Raw genomic sequence first — 22,250 nt, forward strand, 5'->3', positions numbered from 1 at the left:
AAAATCAAAACAAAGGCCCTTCAGGCAAGGAAATATTTTATAGGAAGCCAATCAAAAGTCGAGATAAAAGCAAGAAACTACCCCAAGCACAGGAAAACTCAACAAGCAAAGTCTTGATCGTGTGAATAGTTTTGCGTCTGCTTGCGTAGAAGGGTAATGATGGATTTCGTCCAAACTCATCAATCTACTGTTAAGAAACCGTTGAAAACTACCTCAAAATATCGGTTCAGTCGATTGGCAATTGATATACCACCAATGAACCATAACTCTGATAGCACAGATACTAGAAGACTTGAAATATTTTCCAGTCTTGAATATTTCATAAACAATTTCAACTACTTTAAAGAAAATGCACCAAAAAGGGAAAATGGAAAAACTACAATTTAAGCGGTACTGCGATACCTGATTCCCTCAATTGATCAAAGAGGGTTCAATGATATTTTTAACGTCATGAATCTATCCCTTTTATACCCCCGCCAATTACGCAAGCGTGACGTAAGTTATTAACATTAAGACATGGCTTTTGTGTTCCCTTGGTAACAATAGTGGGGCTCAACTGATCCTTGAGTGAGCATAAGCTCTTTTGTGGTTTAGCTTTTCGATTTTTACGGAGAAGTTTAAGTGTGCTTGCGTAGATGCAATACTTGTCAGACAGGATTTGTGTCTTTAAAGTAGTGAGGGTCACTGCCGGCTTTATATTAATGAAATGTCATTCGAGACATGGAAGTCAGCTAAAGAATAACCAAATAAACATGTCAAAGCCTGATACGGCAAATTGCTTGAATTGACTATTGGCTTACAAAAACTGAAATACTAATTGAGTTTCAATTCTGTGGGAAATAATATTTCGACGATCTCTTTCTACTATTCATATGAAGCAGAGAGAGGTTAAATCTTTTCAGATTTTCAATTCATTCATGTTGTCTAACCGATTGCAAGCGACCACTTTTTAGGCCATGACTCTGTTGTAGCTTTGAGTCTTCCCAACCACTGTCTTGGTGATTTCAGTCATACAAAAAAAGATTTGTAAGAGGCAATTTGGAGGAGTTGTGTCTTACTTAGATGTTCAAGTAAGAGAGTGGTCACTAAAGGAATATCCCCTTAACAGACTTCCGTACTCGTTAAAAAAATCAAATTCTATTTAGGTATCGATAATTTTAGTCCTTCTTTACCAAATGGAATTGGATTAAATCGGCATCAACACAAGGGTAATAGAGAGTGAATTGTTAAATCTCTTAAATGTTGGGAAGCAGAGCAGATGTCTGGTGTTTAATGACTGAGGCACAGCGGAGGGATTGAACTGAAGACTAATGGTTGAACTCGAAACCACAAAACGGCAAATCCATTTGGCTGGCAGCGTGGGCAAATCGAATCTGATCCAAAGCCTCTTAGCGGCTTCGCCCCCAACAATGGCATCATCTAAGCCTGCTGAAGTCGTCATTGATATTTTAATCTCCCCTTTCCGGAAAATACCATAACAGCCCACTTGCTTTGAATTTATGTAAAATGGGCCAACAGTCCCTCCAAGTGCTCTTAAAACTTCAATCAATTAGATGTTTTAAAAAACCAAAAAATTGGCTAAATTAGTAGCTCAACTGCATAATGGCCCTCTTGAGGGGTAGTTCTCTCGAACTGCTTTACCTAAAATCTTTCGAATGACCGATTGCTTCTCGAGGTCTATATATATTTAGACCTAAAGAGAGTCTATGCTTGGAAACAGTGGGCTTGTCAGCAACGGAAGGTTAAAAGGTTGACTGAGTAAAAGTAAAAAAGATGAAGGTTGAGGGATTTTTGTTCTTCGTTGCCTTGCTGATACTAACGACTTTTGTTAAAAACGAGGTTGAGGCCTTCGGTGCGGGTTTACCTCCGGGAAGAAGAGAGCTGTCCGCAAAGGTTAGTAAAGTTGGAAAGTTAAATTACTGAAGTGCTATGCATTAGCCTGATCCTTTTCCTAGCCACTTTTAAAATATAAATCGTCTTTCAACTTAATGATTTTTTTTTCTGAATTCCAGAAATTGAATTTCTTGGTCATATCGATGCGTCATGACAGACCCTTTAGTTCACGTTACTCAAACGAACATGCACACAGGATAATTTAAGCCCCTTTTTTTCAGACTTAGAGGAGATTACTATTCTTTTTTCCTAATAATACTTTCTGTGGGAGTTTCGCCGAATTTCAGTGTAGGTCAAGGATTCGAACTTTGAAAAATTTAGTCTGAGATTCTCAAACTTGTTATCTGACAATTAAGTCTGCAAAATGTCCAAAACTTTTACATTATCTCATTGTTAAGAATAAGTTTCCTTTGTTTAGGGTGAGATGACACCCAGAAATCTTTGCGAGGCTGCCAGAATGTTGAATTGCGCAGGAATGAACATAAACGACCCACAATGAAATACCCATAGAAGATGCAGACGCATGTTGAGCAACCATCCACGACCAAAGAAGAATCAAGAAATTACGAAAACCTGCTGAATAAAAAGACCTATTGAAAAATTGATGAATTGTTGGTGTTGTTTTGTCGTGTTGTTTGTGCTTGTAGCCTCTGGAATTAGTGCCACATTCTAGATGATCTATAACCGCACATTTCAAATTTCCATCTGAAAGATTCGAGAACGATAATTAGCGATTCATGACTAACAAACTTTCCATCACTGATATAATTTCAGAAACTGGTCTGGATAAATCTGGTCCGTTCCCAATTGCACCTTTAATAAAAGGCTCGAGTTATAAATTCGGCCTTCTTCAAAACCTTTACCCTACGAAGAGCTACCGAGTTGCTGAAGACCTTATGGTTTTTAAGTCTTCATAAATTCGAAACGAATGGGTAAAATCTTCCACTTTGATGCAACAATCTACAAGTGTTAACTATTTCCAGGAGGGCTGGCAAACCATTTCATTTTATCAATTGATTGGAAAGCCAGAACCTTCTGAAGCAAACAAAGCTCTTTCAATGCCGCTTTGAGTTTGACTTTTTTTGTTCGCGACACTTTGTTGAAAGGGTATGTGACTTCATTATTAGCTTTACTGGCAAAATGACATGACCTGAAAGGGTATGTGACTTCATTATTAGCTTTACTGGCAAAATGACATGACCTGAAAGGGTATGTGACTTCATTATTAGCTTTACTGGCAAAATGACATGACCTGAAAGGGTATGTGACTTCATTATTAGCTTTACTGGCAAAATGACATGACCTGAAAGGGTATGTGACTTCATTATTAGCTTTACTGGCAAAATGACATGACCTGAAAGGGTATGTGACTTCATTATTAGCTTTACTGGCAAAATGACATGACCTGAAAGGGTATGTGACTTCATTATTAGCTTTACTGGCAAAATGACATGACCTGAAAGGGTATGTGACTTCATTATTAGCTTTACTGACAAAATGACATGACCTGAAAGGGTATGTGACTTCATTATTAGCTTTACTGACAAAATGACATGACCTGAAAGGGTATGTGACTTCATTATTAGCTTTACTGGCAAAATGACATGACCTGAAACCATAAGCAGATGGCTAAGAGCATAAGTATATTGGAAGGCTAAAAGAAGACGAAATATGACGTACAAAATGTCACTTTCCATATTAGATTTATTTTCCCGATTTAAATCTTTGGCTTTTGGAACAGACCACCCTCGTTTCAACCGCCTTCCGTTTCTTGGTTTCGTTTCATTTCTTTAGCCGCGCTTATTTTGTTTTTTCCTGTTAACAATTTTTTTGGAAAGTCTAACAAAGTGTTTTGATGTACGCTCTTAACACCGGATGTTCTTGTTCACTTCTCCTTCGTTTCGTGCATAAGCCATCGTGCTTGTAATGAAATCGATGGGGCTAACGTTCCTTGAGGTTTACTCAATGCTAAATAATATATCTCTGATTACCTTTCCTTAAATTATTTGATCCTATTACGCCTGAAAAGAAAAGCAAAAAGATCACCTGATTTGAATTATAATTCTACAGAACCATGAGTGAGCTGGCAGGATTACCTGATATTCACCTTTCCGAGTGTACATTAAATTTGGTAAAAACTAATGGACATAAAACTTAATTTCAAGGGGATAATTTCGATCACGTTTTTTTAGGGAAGGGTTGAATATGACAGTGTTCACAGAAGCTCAAACATAAGGTTGTGAAAAAGCGGATTAAAAATGATGATGCAGATATTTCAGTCCGCCGCTACTTTGCCACAACTCGCACCCTTTGTTCAAGATGCAGTACTTTGCCATTGAATTGAAAGTACGGTCGGAAAGGTTTGCATTATCATGAAAAAACAAAGCTGTTTATGAAATTCGCCGTCACGTCAGACTTAATTTTTTTAGTTGTCCATTTTGAGATACCCAGTTATAAAAATAACTAATGAAAAGCCGCGATTGGTAACCAACGCAATTGCGTGATCCTACCCTCAGAAGTAAATTTTTTTCTTTAAACATAAATGGTCGCTTGGAGTCTGATCTCGACAACAGAGCCGATTTCCAAGAATTAAAAAAAATTCCCTTTTGAGATGAGACCTTGTACCACTAATGGCTACCATATTAGTTGGATGGCTTCATCATAATACTGAAGGGGTTGAAAAGTCTTATGTTTATTGTTTGTTCGGTACGCTAGTTAGAACTCTTATTCAATAAAGATACGAAAACTGTAGATTTTTTTTCGGTAAGTTGAGTGTTTTCTATGGGATGCATTTGCAACGAGTTTTTTCTTGAGAGTTTATTACATCTTAACAGTATTTGGTTATCTCTCGGATAGAAGTAGCTTTAGTAAAGGCACTGATATCCCATTTCAAATGCTCGCTTTCAATATCTCTCCTAAAAGACAAATGACAATATATCTACTTGGGAAAACAATACCGAACTATTGACTGTAGAAAGGATCATCACTTTTAGAACCAGGTGATGAAGTGTTTTTCAAAATGACTGTACTAATGGCTTACAAAGGTACTAAAGAAAAAGAGACGCTAAACAATAAAACTTTGTGACGTTTCTCAAAAGCTTTAGGACTCAGCCATGTCTTTTAGAAGGCCTTCGCCATCCGTCGAAGAGTGTTCTAAGGCAGAAAAGAATGGGGGAGGAGAGGCTGCTGTGCTTCCCCACATAAGACTAAAAAGATCGGAGTTTAGTCCGGCTAACCTCAATGTTGAACATCAAATTCCAATACATCAGTATTTTAGGAATATTCCAGGTAAAAGTGTAAAAAAAAGAAGAAAAAGAAAATTATGTACTACATTTATGATAGCGCTTCAGAGTTTCAGTTTCCAGTGTCTAATTTCGTATGAATCATTAAACCACTGTAAGTCTTTTTCAAGTAGATAATGGCTTCGAACCCTTCAAGGCAGTGAGGATTATTTAACGTAAAATGGTTTAATTTGATATTGGGTAGAGACTGATTACTGACAGGAAACTATATAAATATATGTGCATACGTTTATATCGTAACAGTGCAGAGGCGTGGAGCTGCAGGCTTGGTAACAGACTTGTGAAACAAAGAAAGACAGTTAAAAAAATGAAGGTCCAAGTGTTTCTGATGATTTCCATCTTGCTGATGTTTACTGGCGTTGTTCAACATTCAGTGGAGGCCTTCAACGGAGTTTTCCCTCCGGGTAGAAGACAGCTTTCTTCCACAGAGGTTTGTAGCTTTCTTCTCAAGGAAATGCAGTAAAACTCGATCGAACTTGAGATTGTTTGCAGCACAGATCCTAATTGATTTCAATTCCACATTATAGCAGATCACTATATTCCCTTCCTTTTCGTTTTCTTTAGTTTGAGATGAAAACCAGGAGTATCTGTGAAGCGGCCAGAAAGTTGGACTGTGCGGGAGTGAAAATGGACGTCTAACCCGTGAAACTGAAGCCATCTATCAGAAAAAACTTTTAAGTAATCAGCTATGATAAAATAAACACTTAAAAACCTTTGTAAGTTTATGAATAAAGAAACACCACTGATGAAAATCTAACAATGATTGGTGCGTATATTTCGTTTGAGTTCTTGACGTACAGCTTTACCTCATTACTGTGATATATTTGTTCATTTGTGACAAAAATCAAGGGTCATTGCTGAAAAAACGACACTCTGCTCGATATAACCCTGATAGCACACAGGCTTGTTTAATACCGAATCAATAGACCTTTTATCTCCCCTTTAACATTGCTCATCCCATCTGAAAACTTTGATAATAACCCGCAAACCGTTGGAAGTTTTCTTTAACCTTAATAAAAGTTCGACTACAGACACAGTTACTTCGAGAACCTTCAGCAACCCGATTGCATGCCCATCAAATCGATGGAACCAGAACGCGTGGTAATGTCACGAACATGCAATCATGTTCAAACGCGTGGCTTAGTCTTTGGGATCTCAAAACGCAGTCATTCTTATAATTTCATGTAAACCTTTTGATGGCAGAGTGTCAAGTTTTATAGTTTTTGAAGCTTATTTGTCCTGTAGCAAACCTTTTTTCGCGTGACCAGAGTAAGGAAAAAGGCCAATAAGGACTGAGGTACAAAAAGCTAAAGTTAATTCTCACCAAAATGAAGGAAAACTTTTTTAATTGAGCACAAAAAAGCTTAAGTGGCCAATTTCTTAAGAATTTCAGGATTTATCTGTCTGATCAGTTGCGAAGCTAACGCGAGTGTCTACTTTAATAGCAAAGTAATGTAAAGCAAAATAATTACGATTACGAATATTGACATATTGGTTTCACTTTCAATTTCAAATTTTGTTACCCTGAAATAAGGTTTTCCTCCATTACGATACATGCCACACTAAAAACCACCAAAACAAAGTTAATACATTGTGTTTCTTAGAGCAAATAACTTAACAAATTAAGTTTGCGACTGTTGTTAATTCTCTTATTGTGAACTGTTCGAGTTGCCCCATATTTCCCTTGAAGAGTTTTGATAATCAGCATATGATCGATTGAGAAGCACATGGAGGAGATCATTTTCTGAGATAAAAACTGCAATTGTCTGCAGTTAATCTAACTTATAATCAGACTGTAGTAAAAAAAATCTCATGATTTCAAGACTCCAACTCTTGTTGTCTGCTTTGGTAGGAAGAAGGGTCGATTATGTAGTTGACAACTTCTGAGGTACATTTAGAAGGTGGAGCGTTGCTGAAACCCAGCCGTACAGTTTTTGTATTTTTGTCAAGATAATGATTCAGCCACTGGTGATTTTGTTGGTTTTAAATTCTGGCCTTGCGTGCGGAAAATGTTTTTATCTGTTTTGCAATACGGAAGGACATATTTTGTCTCGTTTTCAAAACCCGTTTTCAAATTTATCCAGTGTGATGTTGCAGCAGCCTAACTTGCCATCACTGGTTTAGCAACAATATAGCGCCATAAGGTTTACTTAAGCATATTATTAACAAGAGCACTAAAATCAAAATTCAATTTTCCAAGCTAATTTTTAATTTTTGTGTCAAAAAGGCTTAACCACTCTTTTGTTTAAAGTGCCTATGACACGATTTTTTTTTTTTACGTTAATATTTAGCTTATCATATGTACAAACCAATTCCGATAGAAGAAAGATTTCAAAAAACTTAAAACTCGGTTTTTTCGGGCCCTAAAGTGCTCTTATTTTGTCTTAAAAGTGTCCCGTGAACTGGTTGACACTTACAAATCTCTCACATTTCTTGTAATTTTGTATCGGTCAGCGTTGAAATACTCTTGAAACAATGTCCAATAGGGATGTACACCTACCTTCCACAAGCTCTGCCGAAAGTTTTGGTACATCGTACTTAAATAGTAAAGAAGAAATGGAAGTTGTGAGTACGGTTTTACTCTACGAAGGAGAACTGCGTGCATCAAACGAAGATTTCGACTAAGACTGTTTCTCGCCTGCGGTGTTCGGGTCAAGATTGGAACAAAAAACTTCCGATACTGAATATTTAGTTAGTTGCATTTGTGTTTTGTTTTCTATGGCGAAATCTATGTTAAGAATGGGTAGCTGTGTTCGTTTTTGTTGACATAACATTTTATTCTTTGGCACTAAGTGAAGCGAAGGTTCCCCTTAGTCAGTGCTCTAGAGTTTCGTTGCTGTACAATGATTCCCTTTACAAACCACAAGTTAACTTTTGACGAAAGAATCGGTACGATAATTTTGTGCCGAGAAGTCATCGGGCGGTCTCACTGCAAGTTGCTCCTTTCCTCAAAGATTGCAAAGACTGAGGCTGTCGCCGTCGAGCCGGTCAAACGGAAAGCGAGTGAGTTTATCTGATTCAAGTTAACCTCAAATAGAGATTTTAATGGAGAAACTTTCTTTAGTTTAAGTGCAGCATTGCCATATGACCCATTTCGTTCGATGGCAAATAACTGACACCAGTATTGTAAATTAACTACTCGTCTACGGCAACTTTCAAACAGCGCTTGGATTCGCTGCCATCTAATTCAATAATTTTTTTTTTATATATTTATCTCGTTGCAATGCTGTTATCACATTGACATTCCTACTGTTGCTACTTTAAGTTTCTTGAGGGCAGGGGAGAATTGATGGCTCGTGGGATGTATTTTCGGAAACTTAGGTTAGGAGAATACACGACCCCTTCAAGCTTTTGTTTGTGCCAGTATCCGCCAGAGGTTTCGCACTGATCACGCAACAGGATATCGGTCAGTTCAGGAAAGGGCTTAAACTTTATCGCAAATTATGTATATCTGGTAACAAAATACGATGGAAACCACAATTAGTAGGATTTTCATACGAAAAGAAAAGTGCAAATGTAGTCATGTGGAAAGACAAGGAGTATGAGTACATCTCAAGCGCGTGAAATAAACCCAAGGATAGGGATAAGGAGCTCACCATTCTTCGCTTGCCACATGTCGGCCGAAAATAATGTTGAGCAATCGTTTACGTTGTGGAAACAGGCTCCTTAATCAGCATTCTTTAAAGCTGAATTCTTTGGTTATCTTCCCCTGATTTGCGAGTTCTCCTTGACCATTTTTTTTTTTGCATTAAAAGTACGATTTGGCGGCCAAAAAAGTGTCCCCATCAAGCGCGCGGCCAAAACGATCATGTTACATCGTTGTGACATAAAGAACTGTGAAGACACAGCTACATCCTTTGGAAATTAGTGTATAGAAATACCTGCTATGTGTTTATTATTCTTGTAGCTAACATCATTTGGCTCTCCGGCTACGTAATACGTTCGTCCTATCTTCTAGATGTCTCCTTTCTCCATGTGTCTCCACAGTTCTTTATGTCACAACGATGTGACATGATCGTTTTGGCCGCGCGCTTGATGGGGACACTTTTTTGGCCGCCAAATCGTACTTTTAATGCAAAAAAAAAAAGTGGTCAAGGAGAACTCGCTAGGCGCTTAGATCGATTATTTCTAATTTTGAATACAGCTATCAACCAAAAAATTCAAAAAAAATTTCGTGTCATAAGCACTTTAAACAGGCTCTGTCGCTCTTTAGGTCTTTAGATCGCGCTTCACGTTAAAAAGATAACGATGGTATTTGGGAACCTCTCCCCTCCCCTCCCATCCCTTAACTGTTCTGGGGTTTGAGGCATAATTTTATAACGAAACGAAGATTTGAATAATGTGAGAGAGTGAACTTTCTTGATGAACTTCATTTAAAAATACTGCAAGGTGGAAATCTGATAAGAACCAATATTCTAATAAAATACTACTTATTTAGGTTTAAGCAGGGTTTTAAAGCGTGCCTCTTTGAACAAATAATTGACTCGCTACCGACATGTAGTTGTCTGGATGCCATCTTACAGACAGTGCTGGCGCCAAAATGATATCGTGGAGACAAGGATTTAGTTGGGCTCCACTTTCTGCAATTGAGTCTATTACAGTTTAAAGGTGAGGAACAATCTAGAATAGTCACTTATCCTAAACAGGTCAAATGCAATTTGTTCCATACTGAAATTTTGCCTGTCTTTATATAGGACCAAGACCCCCTCCCCCTCTCTTGGGATCGAAAACGATGGTCTCGCATCCCTTCCCAAATCTTATAACCCAACTGAAAACAGGAAGGCAGTCAAAAATACGCAATTGAACATTCTTCCCCCTCCCAACTACGTTTTCAAAATATTCTAGTCATGTAAAAAACACATCAAAATCTTAATTCAAGTAGATAATGGCTCTGAAACTTTATCGAAAATGTAAATCTATCGTAAAGCGTTCAATTTGGGGGCATGATGAGATTAATTACCGTCAGGAATCGCCTTATAAATATTAAACCGAAGGAGATCAAATCATCATAAGCTTGTAAGTGTTAACGACAGGACTTGTAAAAACCCAAAATGAAAGTTCGATCGTTTCTTTTCGTTGCTACTTTGCTGCTTTTTACTGCCCTTCTTCAAGACTCGGTGGATGCGTACGGTGGAGGTCTACCATCTTCGAAAGCTACTACGAAACCTCCACGTTTGGAAAGAAGAGAGGTTTGTATTAAACATTTAGGGATAAAATATTTTGTCTTCGATAAACGTTGAAAGTATTGGTAAATCATTTGGTAATCATATAACTTGACCACCGTGCTGTCTTATTTTAACTTTTTTTTTGATAAATATATAACTTAAAAAGTGGCGAATTGCTGTATGCAGAGTTAGGAAGGTGAGGAATGGTTATGTGCAACATAGGTTTCATTGAACAAATCTATAGTTATTATTCATTCAATACGGGTTATTTTTACAGTTACCTAATTATGGGAAACGTTGCGACTAGAACTGAAGTATAGCGTGGTGGACTCCGGGTCGTGTGGTCCCGGTTCTGGCCTCAGCTATAATCACTGGCTCGTCTTCATTTCCTGGCGCCTCTCTCCGCTGAGGAGTGTAGGAAAAGTAGCGGTGCACTTTTGTGAAAATTTCACGAAACACTGGGGGTGGGTGTGTGTATTGACGGTGGGCTGGGGAGGGGGAAATAACCGGTGATATGCTAACGCTGGCTGGTATTCAAAAGTTGCGATTGGCACATTTCGAAGAAATGTTACATCAGCAGTCTGCTGTCGCAAGACGCTCCTGCTGTTCTGTATTTTGACTCTCGGCATCCATGCCACTAGGATTTCTATTCCACTGTCGCTTCTGATGTTTTCGATGTGAAGTCTTGCGTTAATGGCCTCTTTTGCCAAATAATGGATAGATTCCACTGTTGTTCACTGCCACTTGTCTTCTTTTCCTAATTGTCGTTCAAGTTATAACGTAGTAATCTTATATAATTTATAAGTTCTACTTTGACTGTGCAGTATTTTACTATGGAGTCAAGCTCGCTCACCCATTTATGGTTTTTCTCCTCTTCAGTTTATGCCGATAGTAAGAAGTGTCTGTGAGGCAGCCAGAAACTTGAACTGTGCGGAAGAGGACCCGAAATAACTGATATACAACTGAAGAAGACATCCATCATCTGAAAGCTTGTGCTCTTGTGTTACGATCGTCCATGGATAAGCACCAAGGACATTGTTACTTTGTACAAGAAGAAAATTAATGAAAGCCAACGATGGATAATTAAAGAAAAAAAATCACTGTGTGGTTTGTCATGCGTAATGGGCACTAAACGGCAACCTTGCATGCCAGAGGACTAATCATGATTTAGCGCCTGGGGGAGGAGAGGGGGGTAGAAGAAATTGTCGAGATCACACGGTTTTCAGGGGAGGACCAGTTGTCGCCAACGGAGTATAAAGGAGGGATTATAGAAACTTGACTGTAAATTAACTGTCAATGAAAGAGGGGGAGGGGGAGGGGGAGGAGGAGGTGGAGGAGGAAAAGAATATCACAGTGTCACAGGGGAAGCTCAGGTAAATTTAATCCACGTGACAAAACCAAAATCTCCTAGCGCCCCCAACCTCACCCCCCTCGGGCGATAAATAGTGATTAGACCCCAAACTGCTAAACACTCCCTTATTGTTGCCAATTGTTTTGTTTCCAACGTACTCTCAGCGAAGTAGGACGCCATCAGACGCCTGGCACATTATGAAGACCTGTGCTCTTTCTCAGCGATGCGAATTAAATAATTTTTCTCCAAGCAGAGAAGCGTGAGCTTAGAGTATAGATAGTGGAGGCTTTTCCAGTTAGGATGGTAGCTTAAAGTTTTATTGGTTAGATTTTTGGAAGGAACTGCGTCAATAACTGCAATGCGCCTGGTAAACACGTACAGTACCAAATCATATTACTGAAACGTCTTTTTTTTCCATTGAAGGAAATGGTGTGCTTATGGTTGGACGCAGTACTTGAGATAAGATCACGAGCGTAAGAGGGAATCACTGTTATCCTTAATACATCAATAATAATAGTCTATACCACAGTCTAACCTGTATTAAGCGGCCACCCACGGGGAATGACAGAGTGATCGATTACAACAGTTTACCCTACAGAATAGGGGTATTATAAAAAAAAAAGCCATTTTATGCCATACCTGACCACTTAATGTGCAAAAACTCGCTTGAAAATACTACAAACATTGATTTCGGGAGAGAAATATGGATTAAATTTTTTTCTATGTATTATTCTTAGTTTTATTTGAGTAGTTCTGCTTTAAGTGACCGTTTAATACAGGTGGAAGACAATAGAAACAGGCCATTGGGACTAACTCCAAGGTGAGTGCGATCGCCGCGATAAAGGTGGAAATTACAGTGATTAGTAGGAAAAAAACTCGGAAAAAAATTCTGATATGACTTCCGTTTCCTGTAGTATGTATGTAGTATCCTGTTCCTTTTCCTGTCCTTTCCTGAATATTCTTACGGTCAACACAGTTGTCAAACGACGGGCATACGCAAGGGGATCAAATCTGGCCCGCGGCTTGCCGATTTTCCTCGCAAAATTGCGGAGGAAAAAAATGCCGCTGTCTCGCAAAATAAGCGAAAGAAATCGAAACGTCCATAGAAAATTTTTAAAGGAAATAGAGGTAGGAAAAAGGAACTCTCGAGATGCTTTAAACACAAAATTTATTCAAGTACGAGTATCCTATTGATTTACCATTCTGCTTTTAGATTTACCAAAAACAATATACGGTTTTAAAACACCGTGACTTACTAGCCTATGCGGTTGTAACTCGTGTGAGATAACTTGATTGGCAATATCAAACACACGTAAAAAAACATCGTATTTTTTCACATGTGTTGTTACGGCTTTTCTCAGGGCTGGAAATCCTTGTAAAACACCGCAGTTTATATGATGAAACTTGGTTCTGACAGCCTGAAAGCGCGCAACCTGCGATTACAACGTTTATACATGCGCTTGGTGAGTGACAGGAAATAGGATTGTAAAGATATGAAATATCGATCAATTAACTCACCAAAAAGAACAAAAATTTATTGAAACGTTTTATTCTGTTCAGCTGATGCGAGAACTAGCGAGGTCTAAGATCATCGATACCTGTTCTCAAAATAGGGAATACAATCCATTTATCGTCTTTCTTCACACAATGATTTTTCTACATTAAAACAGTACTTGCGTTCTCTAGAACGCGGTAATGTTGCAATTTATCATACTGTTTCCGATTGAACGGTTTCGCCAATTGGGTGAGGGTTGACGGTGGAGCTGACGTTTCGATAACTGTAGTGTATTGAGAACGTGATAATAGCACTTGTACCAATGTTGGTAATATCACTGTGGAATGATATAAAAGTAGTTTAATCAAGTAACATAATTGTACCAGCTTCACGATAAGATTAACTTGATCGATGAAAATAGAAAAAGCAATGAAAGAGCGAGTGTTTCATGTAAATGAATACACAACAACAACCTTCTCCATCGCTCAGTGGTTGAGCATAGGAGCACGCCGGGAATTCGAAGGTCTGACATTCGATTCGTCGTGGTTGCCCAAAATGTTTTCTTTGTTCCTCGCCATGACGATGAATTACATCTTTCTTTAATTGATCCTGTCGTTAGTAATTACCACTCTTCCTGATATCTTCAAACCCACTAATCTTACTGGTAATTCCCTCTTCACGTTTCCACTGTTTGTTATCTAGAAAGGGTTCCATGATCCCCCATCTGATCTCTGTTAGTTCTGATCACCAGTTTGCTGAATATTTCGAGCATAAGTTTTATCAAAATCAATTTTGTCAATTTTATGGTTAATTCATGGTTGGAAGGTCTCGATGAAGATGAATTTTTAAAATGTCGATCAAGGGGTAGAAACTATGTAGTTTTTGCATCTTCTCACGTGAATTTTCTGCATCGATACACTTTAAACAACCAGTTGTAACACAACTTGAAGCGGCAGCATTTGATACCGATGCATGTGATTTGCGAATTAGTTAGATATACATTATTGGCTGTCAATGTCGCCACCAATCCAGTGCGACTTCCCTTTGTCCTCCAAAATGAAAAATAAATACAGCTTGTTTTCGTTGCTTCTCTGCCGGGGGTATAGGAAACAGCTTTAATGATCATAAATTATTCATACTTAGTTTAATGTTTTAAAGTTGTTTATATCATGATAATTTTATTTAGTTATCTCATTTGTATTCAGTGATAACAGACTCGAATAGATTGCTTTTATTCGAACTGCAAGCAGCCTTCCAACTTTGACGTTATTTAGCCCAGGGGCCAAGAGTATTTAAATTAGTGTTTGTAGCAACATCAGAAGGTGGGTGAAAAAAAAACCATTGAATCAAGCCTGAGTGATTTAAGAATTATATCGTATGTGTAGTTGGCTAAAACTGCGACACAAAAAGAAAAATGGCCTCTAATAACGACATTAATTTAAGATATGATGTCGATCGTAGCAAATTTTCGATGCTTAACTTCGGCTCTAAAACTCGATTTCGGTGTTTAACTCTATCTAAACGGTCAACATTACAAATTTGTCAACAAATGTCAACCGTTTCTTTAAGGCAAAGTCACGCTATCGTATTATCGTCTGTTTTGTCATCGGGCGCTTCTCTTCCGAGGGACCTTCTGCCTATCTGCTTGGTTGAAACTTCGAACGGTAGCCATATTCATGTATGCTTCCTTTGAAGAAGATTTTTCCGTTGAGTTGTCTCTGTCAGTAGCAGAAAAATTGATCTTCGCCCGCCAGAAAACCGCGCGAAGCATTCCACTGTCAGTAAGTAGGCTCGCTCTAGTTTTCGTTCAGCGTTTGTTTTTATGCGACTTGCAATACTTTTACACAGCCAGTACCAAACAACTATTTTCCGCGTATTTTCTCTTCAATCGATCGTTCAGTTGATTCCCTTCGAATATTGCTTTGCATATTCTTTCCTAGTACAATTTCCTCTCTCCCAGCACAATCGAAACATCTTTAGTTCACGTATGCCGATAGCAAAAGTTTCGCGTGCATCACTGTGTTTCTTTGAAGACTTAGAAACTCTTATTTATTTTTCACACGGTCGCTCGGTTTTTTTAAGTTTATTTTCTTAAGCAGCTCTTTCCTTAAGCAAACAATGACTGACTTCCTTTTTACTCCAGAGGAGCGAAATTGCATATGAAGTCTTTCGAGAATTTTACCCTTACAGAAAAAAACTAGTAAATTCTAAAACAGCCAGCTTCACCCTGCTGCCAAACCCAAAATTTACTGACAGTGATTTAGTTGGTATCACATTTTTTTTATTTCTGAGCCTCGCTTCTTTTATCCCCGCATACACGCTGACATTTCGCAATATCACTCGTTAAAGTGGCTTCCATGTTACGAAGTATTGTTTTTGTAACGGTGCTATGAATTTATAAGTGTTAGGTGTAAAGGTTAACTTAAGTTGTAGAGGGAAATTAGTAGAGTGTCATGGTTGTGCGAATGTCATTAGAGAATTTTAAAGCTGATATGGAAACAACTTCCTCATTTGTCCAGTGGCATAGAACATTAGTGAGAAAATTTTCTTTAATAACAATTGACTAAAAGTAAAAGTAGTTGCAAAGGTGCAGTTCTGCGCCAATTTTAAGAGTCAGATTTAATTTGTGCAAAATTTTTTAGCCATACTCTTTGAATATAGACGTTTTCAAAATGATAATTTCGCGGATGAAATAGCACCATAACATCTTAACAGCGAAGTGGATTCAATGTAGGCATAATTTTTGTACTTGGTCTACAAAATAAACATTTCATGAGAAACATCATATCGTTGGATTCAGGCTTATGCTTCACTGTTCAAGTCAAATTACTCGCGGATAATAAAACTAGAGCTCGAGAGGCGCTAAGTATTAGCAAGTAAACGTTAACAAGGCTTCTTTCGGTTCTTGTATCTCGCTGCGAAGGAATAAAAAGCGATATACTTTGTCTTTATACTACGACTTCAAGAAGTCACCTTAGGGTAAAACTCATTTTGGGGGAAATTCGCTTAAGCGAGTAGGCTTCGACTTGATGCCCAATTTGCACGGTTGGCGAGAGTTTCGCTTATTAAGTTGCTAACTTTGAAACCTGAACAGCTTTAGTTTCTGAATAAAATTTTAGAAAGCCAGCTTGTGTCATTTGTTGACAATGTTCACAATTAAGAAAATGCTAACATGTATTACTGATTTTAAGGGATCCATGACAACTAAATTTTCCCTAGTGCACGCACAAGTCACCTATTGAGAAACTCTTTTTGGATGGATCGGGGGGAAATGAGTTTGTGGTGTACTTAATAATAAATTTTGCAAATTTTAAATCGTGTTCAAAATTTAAAAGTACATGCACTTGAGTATCATATCTTTTCTTTCGCTAAAAAAGTGTACTCATTTGCCTAATTTAATTTTCTGATTATCATTTCCACGCGTAATGTGGGGGCGGTAGATAAATTATTACTTCAGATCTTCCTGTTTACATAACTACTCTAGACTTCCTCTATTTATACATTTTAGTTCTTTCTATGAGCAGAAGTTTCCAACAGCTGCATCAAACATTTCCACCCCTCCTGAATACGCTGCATTCCTCAATGTTAACCAGTTTACTAACAAGTTTTGTTTGTTTTATTTTCGAGTTTTATTCAGTTTTTGATTGATAAACTATTAGAATATTATATAGACCCCATACACAGTGTCGTAAGAAGGGCATGGATAGCGTGTCATTTTCCATCCAAAGATTGGTAGCACTTGAAAATTTTAATTTATGAGACAGCTGAAAACATGTCATTTGAGGAGTGGGCGTATTTTGGAGGTAATGGTCGGGTTAAAGACGCCCTCAGGAAAAAGAAAAAAAAAAGAGAATAAGCTTAACTCAGTCTCACCGAACTTGAAAAAGAAAACATGAACAAACTTTTAAGAAATACTTTAGATAATTGAATTCCGCAAAAAAAAATTTTGCAACAAATTGTTGTATCTAAAAATCAAGAAAATGCAATGATTGCTGGATTTAATTTTTCAACTGATTTATCCGATTAAGTTAATCAAACCTATGAGAAAATTTTCGACTGTGATTGCCATTAGACCGATTTGAGCACTGAGAGGACATTGCATGCGTCGTGCTTGTAACTGGACGGTGTAATTGGACATTGTAATGAGATAGTGCAAACGTCATGCTGATGTAATTGGACAATGCGTGTCATGAGCGCGCATTGTTATCGTGCTTTATGAAAGCGTATAACCTATGGTTAGTTAGTTTCTCAAATTAATACATAGTTTTTGATTCATTTATAACAAGACTTTATGTCGTCCAATTCTGTCGGTAAACATACTCTTAATTAACAAACCAGACTCATGCTTCTCGGTTGTCCGATTTTGTCAATCACTCATGATTACAGACCGAGTTTGACTCCACCTACTCCTACTACCACTTTTATACAATGACTTTAGATTAATTTATACATAATTTGTTCGACTTTTGGAATAAAATCAGCCGTCACTGATTTTTTCTTTTTTTTTCATATTTTTGTAGGTAAATGACCACCAGTTATGACATTTCTATAGAACCTTACAGCAGCTCTGTGTGGTGCCCAAGCCACCATTTTTTCTAGTATTTTCTGTGGTTCATTTGTGATTCAGGACTGATCAACTTGAATTTCAGGACGTTCAGTCTCAACAACCAATACAAAAGAACCGCCGATACGAAAACATTCCAAACTATCAGCTGAAAGAAAAACTCTAACCTAAATTGATTTAACTAACCACGTTATCACGAAGGAGCGTGGGTGAAGATCTCGATCACTGACATCAGCTCCAAATTTTTTGAAAGTAAATCAAATTAGCACAGACCATTATGACAAAGAATTCAATTCCGGTGGTTAACAGAGATATTTGTTTCTTTTTTAGTCCAATTAGAGAGTGTGTTAGTCTTAGAGACGGCAGGTGTGATGCGCTAAACCGCGGTGGAGTCAGTTGCGAAATGTCAGCAGGTATTAGTCAAAGCTGTCAAACAGAGTATCTTTGCGTATACTTCGTAAACCATTAAAAGAAAGCGACTATAATGGCCAACTTCAGTAACTTATTGTTCACAGGAAGGTAAATGGTCTAAGCTATAGAACTGATTAAATGGTTCTTAATCAATTTTCTGTCTATCAAATTAGTCGCGAAATTCGTCTGAATCAGTCAGCAGTTAGCTGCTTTTGTAACTCGACTTTGTTTGAACGCGCGAAAGTCAATATTGAATCTGTATCGAAGTCACTTTTAGAGCTGTTTAAAGCATCGCAACTTAAGACAAAATACATAAAGGATCAAACGAACTTTGGCAAATTGTAACTGAAGTGGTAAACAGCTAGTTGCATCGCAGCAAGCACTCTTTCATTTAAATCTAATCACCTCATGAAAAATTCATTAGAAATCAGCGTCTTCGCACGATGAGTCACCCCACCTACGCGACAAAAATCCTTCAAGCAAAAAACTTTCGTAAATAAAGGACGTTGACAAACTCGCTGTACAACAAAAACTACGAGTCAGGTAAGAAACAGTTTAACAGCATATTCTGGATCACAATAATCGGTATTTCATACTTTAAGTGGAAAACGAGGGAACTTTTTGTCAGTTAAGTTCCCACGGTTTTATGCATCTGATGAATCACAATCAATTTGATTGAGAACTTTATTAACCATAGCTGGAAATGTAAATGCACTACGGTGCCGATTCGGCGATCGAGGTAGCTGTTTTATCTGACACGACCTGTTTTCAGGAGTTTTCAGGGAGCTCATTAGTTCCAGACTATTTGTTTTTTCTTGACAGCGGTTTGGAGAGTTCAAATTAGCGAAACACAGCGCCGTTGACAGCAATTCGAATGAGACACCTCGACAAATGTTTACCTGAGCTATCTAGACAGTTTACCTATTTAACCAAACTATTCAGTATATGTAAGTATATTTTGATATTGAAGGATAAGACCGACCTTAGATAGCATTTATCTAAGTTTTTGAATAGCCCATGGATGCAAAACAAGTTGAAAATTTTGGTTAGCCACACAGTTTGAATTTAAACAGACTACGAAACCATTGACATTCTTGGTGTTACAGAATTCAGAACATATTTTTTATTCACCGACTCTGGTACTATACAGTATTGAGCTTCAGGGTGAAGGGAATAAGTTTGCTCAAAAATTATGTTTAGGTGTAATTTGTACTTTGTGGTGATCGAATATCTATTAGAAGCACAAAGTATTTGTAATCAAATGTATTCTTTTGAAATTCGTCAAGAAGTCGTTGAAGCATGGCAACTTTGCCGACAAAGAATATAAGAGATTGTAAAAGAGTTTCATTGAAGCGCAACTTGTCCCCAGAGAAACCAGGAGTCAGCTCACTGAGTGAAATTTCATTGTCTTTCCAGACACGAACTCGAGTGGATAAATTTTTCTCATTTAATAGGAAAAATCGTGGGAAAAAATCATTCAATTGTTATAGTTAATATTGTCTGCAATCGTCGAAAATCACTCTCAGATTCAAATTACTGCATTTGATTACAGCGAGCATCTGGTTTGATTTTTTTTTAAACTGTTTCTTGTTGTTGTAATTTTTCTTTTCATATGCATATCAAAGCAAATAAGCGATATTTTATATCGAATATGAAACGTTTACAGCAGTAAAAAAGAAACTGTTTAATTACAAGCAATTGCGATACTAATGGTAAACTTGTTATTAGGCAAGGTTAAAAAAGATTGAAGTCTCCTTTTAAAGAGAACTACAAGTCGTACTCAATTTATTTTCATATCCCTGTCACCTCAGTTTCCAAACCATTTTTAATCTAGTCGGCCTCTGTACAAAGATTTTTTTCCCGGACGCTAATACAAGTATAATCTTTTGTGGCACAAGGTGCAAAGTTCTACAGTGTCTTGGTACAACGATGTCGAAAGAAAATTATTTTGTTTGCGCATTTTTTAAAGATTGGATTAGTGGTGAAATTATGCAGCCTATTGAAGTCTAAACATGATTAATTCTTGCGGGTGGCGGTATTCAAGACAAAGCAAGCTCCTCTTTTGCCGGAAAGCAGCCAAAGTTTACGGTGCTCTCCCCACCCCGGACATTGTAACATTCTAGAATTCTAGAATTTGCATTGTAACCGCGCCCTTAATCAAAACCAATATGGCGACGGAAACATAAATCCACTTTCCAAACAAAGAGAGGTTCGTATTGTAAACAGAACCAAATACTGACGATATTTGGCGGGCTTTTGCAGATCAAGTATTGATCAGCGCTGTCATCCGATACCTGTTTGCTGTCAAGAAATTTTAGACGACTCATCTGTTGAAAACAAAGTTTATCGTGCAAAGAGCAGTTCAGGGAGGTTTAGCGTTCGACGGGATTAGAAAGCTTCTGTTGCATCGTCCGAAGCTTTTGTGAGTCAGTCAGGTAATCTGTTAAGCTTAACCAAGGCATTTTGTCGTCTAATCAGGCTGCATTAATTTTTCTCCGCTTTATTTTGGAATCGCAATGATCGAGATGATTTTTTTACCAGTTCTGTTACAATTTTGTCCCGAACACGAACAACGGTCGCAAACAATGTTTTCGCATTAGCTTGGTTTGCACATACAAAGCGAATTCGGTCAACGAAGAAGAAGAAGAGGGTGCAAACAACTTTTATGTCGCTAAAGCAGCAATCGTTATTTACAGCGTTCAGATTTATTCAATCACAGATTCTCTAAAACAGGTTTCTTCGATCCGTATTACAGTAAACTAATTTTCAATGCTTGCATGCATTCGATTAGTGATTTAAAATTCTAACTCGTGCTTGATTCTCCGAATTGAATTTGATTGGTTGGTATGATCGGTTGATAAATGGATGATTGCAATATGCATGATCAACTACACGACAAAATACTCTTATAGAAATTGGAACAGCACTTTGATACCTACAGTACAAATGTGTTAAATAACTCTTTTAATTCCGTTTCTTTCGATAGTGTTTTCGATATTGTGTGTTTGTGATTCTTATCATCTTCACAACAGAGTACTTAAAAAAACTAGTGCGAATATCTTATTATTATCTTTTAACTTCGAAGCTCCCACCTCTTAATATATTTCTTGCATAGTTTTTCAGGTTTAAACACTTAAATCTTGTAAACAGCTTTTAAAAATAAGCTTACATTAATCCACTTCTTTAAACTCAAAGCGAAAAATTGGTTGTCATGACCTGCACTCATGCTCGTGATGTCACCATGTGATACAAACCAAATTATCGCGTGTAGAAAACAAAATTAATTCGACGAAGAAAGAGAAAAATAGCTTGTGCTTTGAACGTTGTTGACATCGCGGACTCTGGGAAAATCAGTACCTCACATCGTCGATGAAGCGAAAATAGATATGTCAAAATTTGTGTCCAATTTTGTCTTTGCTGTTCCAAATTTGCACACGTTTTGTTTTTGTAATAAGAGTCATGTTATTTTCAAAAGAAGTCATTTATCAAATACAGATTATTTTACATTCTACAGAAGAGAATTCTTATCTTCAATTAACAGGAGTCATCTTTATTAGGCATGTTAGATTCAATTTTAAATTAACCCTCAACATTTCAGCACTTTCAACAACTAAATATCTGTAATCCAAATATTTCCTAATGTAAATTGAACTGCTGCACAGTTTATGATTGTTTTATTATTATTTTGACTCTTTCCATTACTAAGGTATTTTACTTCTAGAATTTCTCCTCACTAATCAAATCAATTCCTAATCAAATTCTCAGAGCTAAAATTATAACAAGTGTATGGAGGGTAGTGAGGAGAATTGATAGAGTAATCTTGGTTGAAAAAAAGGAAAATAAAATACTAATCTAGGAGGGAAGAATCAGTTGCAAGATTGAATTAAAATGAGAATTCCTAATATCTTCTAATCTTGCAGTATATTCTTTTCCAGTTTTTTTGTTTTGTTTTTCTTTTTGTTAATAATTACCACAAACATTCATATAACTTCCTTGAACTTATATTCCTTTCAAAGATTTGAGAGGGCAAAGAAGCAAAGTGGCCCTTTTTTTTTAATTGCGTCCTTGG

At 37.3% G+C, this 22,250-nt stretch overlaps 1 protein-coding gene and 3 long non-coding RNA genes across 7 annotated transcripts in view; all 4 read left to right on the forward strand.

Moving 5' to 3' along the window:
* The first annotated feature begins 1,659 nt into the window (after positions 1–1,659).
* LOC149048794 (uncharacterized) lies at positions 1,660–2,494 on the forward strand. Its single transcript, XR_016185390.1, has 2 exons — positions 1,660–1,893; positions 2,312–2,494. It is a non-coding gene; the product is annotated as an uncharacterized LOC149048794 (long non-coding RNA).
* Positions 2,495–5,417: 2,923 nt separating this feature from the next.
* On the forward strand, positions 5,418–5,947 carry LOC113679067 (uncharacterized). The gene is made up of 2 exons (XR_003446952.2): positions 5,418–5,625; positions 5,760–5,947. It is a non-coding gene; the product is annotated as an uncharacterized LOC113679067 (long non-coding RNA).
* Positions 5,948–10,143: 4,196 nt separating this feature from the next.
* On the forward strand, positions 10,144–11,460 carry LOC113679069 (uncharacterized). Its single transcript, XR_003446954.2, has 2 exons — positions 10,144–10,384; positions 11,240–11,460. It is a non-coding gene; the product is annotated as an uncharacterized LOC113679069 (long non-coding RNA).
* A 2,930-nt stretch (positions 11,461–14,390) lies between these two features.
* Positions 14,391–22,250, forward strand: part of LOC113679054 (lipoxygenase homology domain-containing protein 1) — a 39,206-nt gene continuing 31,346 nt past the window's right edge. The window contains exons 1-2 of one of the 4 annotated variants that reach the window (XM_089201280.1): positions 14,403–14,528; positions 18,101–18,183. The gene's annotated coding sequence lies outside the window, so the exon portion shown is untranslated. Of the gene's footprint in view, positions 14,529–18,100; positions 18,184–18,620; positions 18,725–20,330; positions 20,617–22,250 lie in introns of those variants that run through there. The other 3 variants (XM_027195997.2, XM_027195996.2, XM_027195994.2) reach the window with 3 other exon arrangements.

The sequence above is a fragment of the Pocillopora damicornis genome, chromosome 3 (genome assembly GCF_964200805.1).
Source record: "Pocillopora damicornis chromosome 3, jaPocDami1.2, whole genome shotgun sequence".
Taxonomy (NCBI): Eukaryota; Metazoa; Cnidaria; class Anthozoa; order Scleractinia; family Pocilloporidae; genus Pocillopora; species Pocillopora damicornis.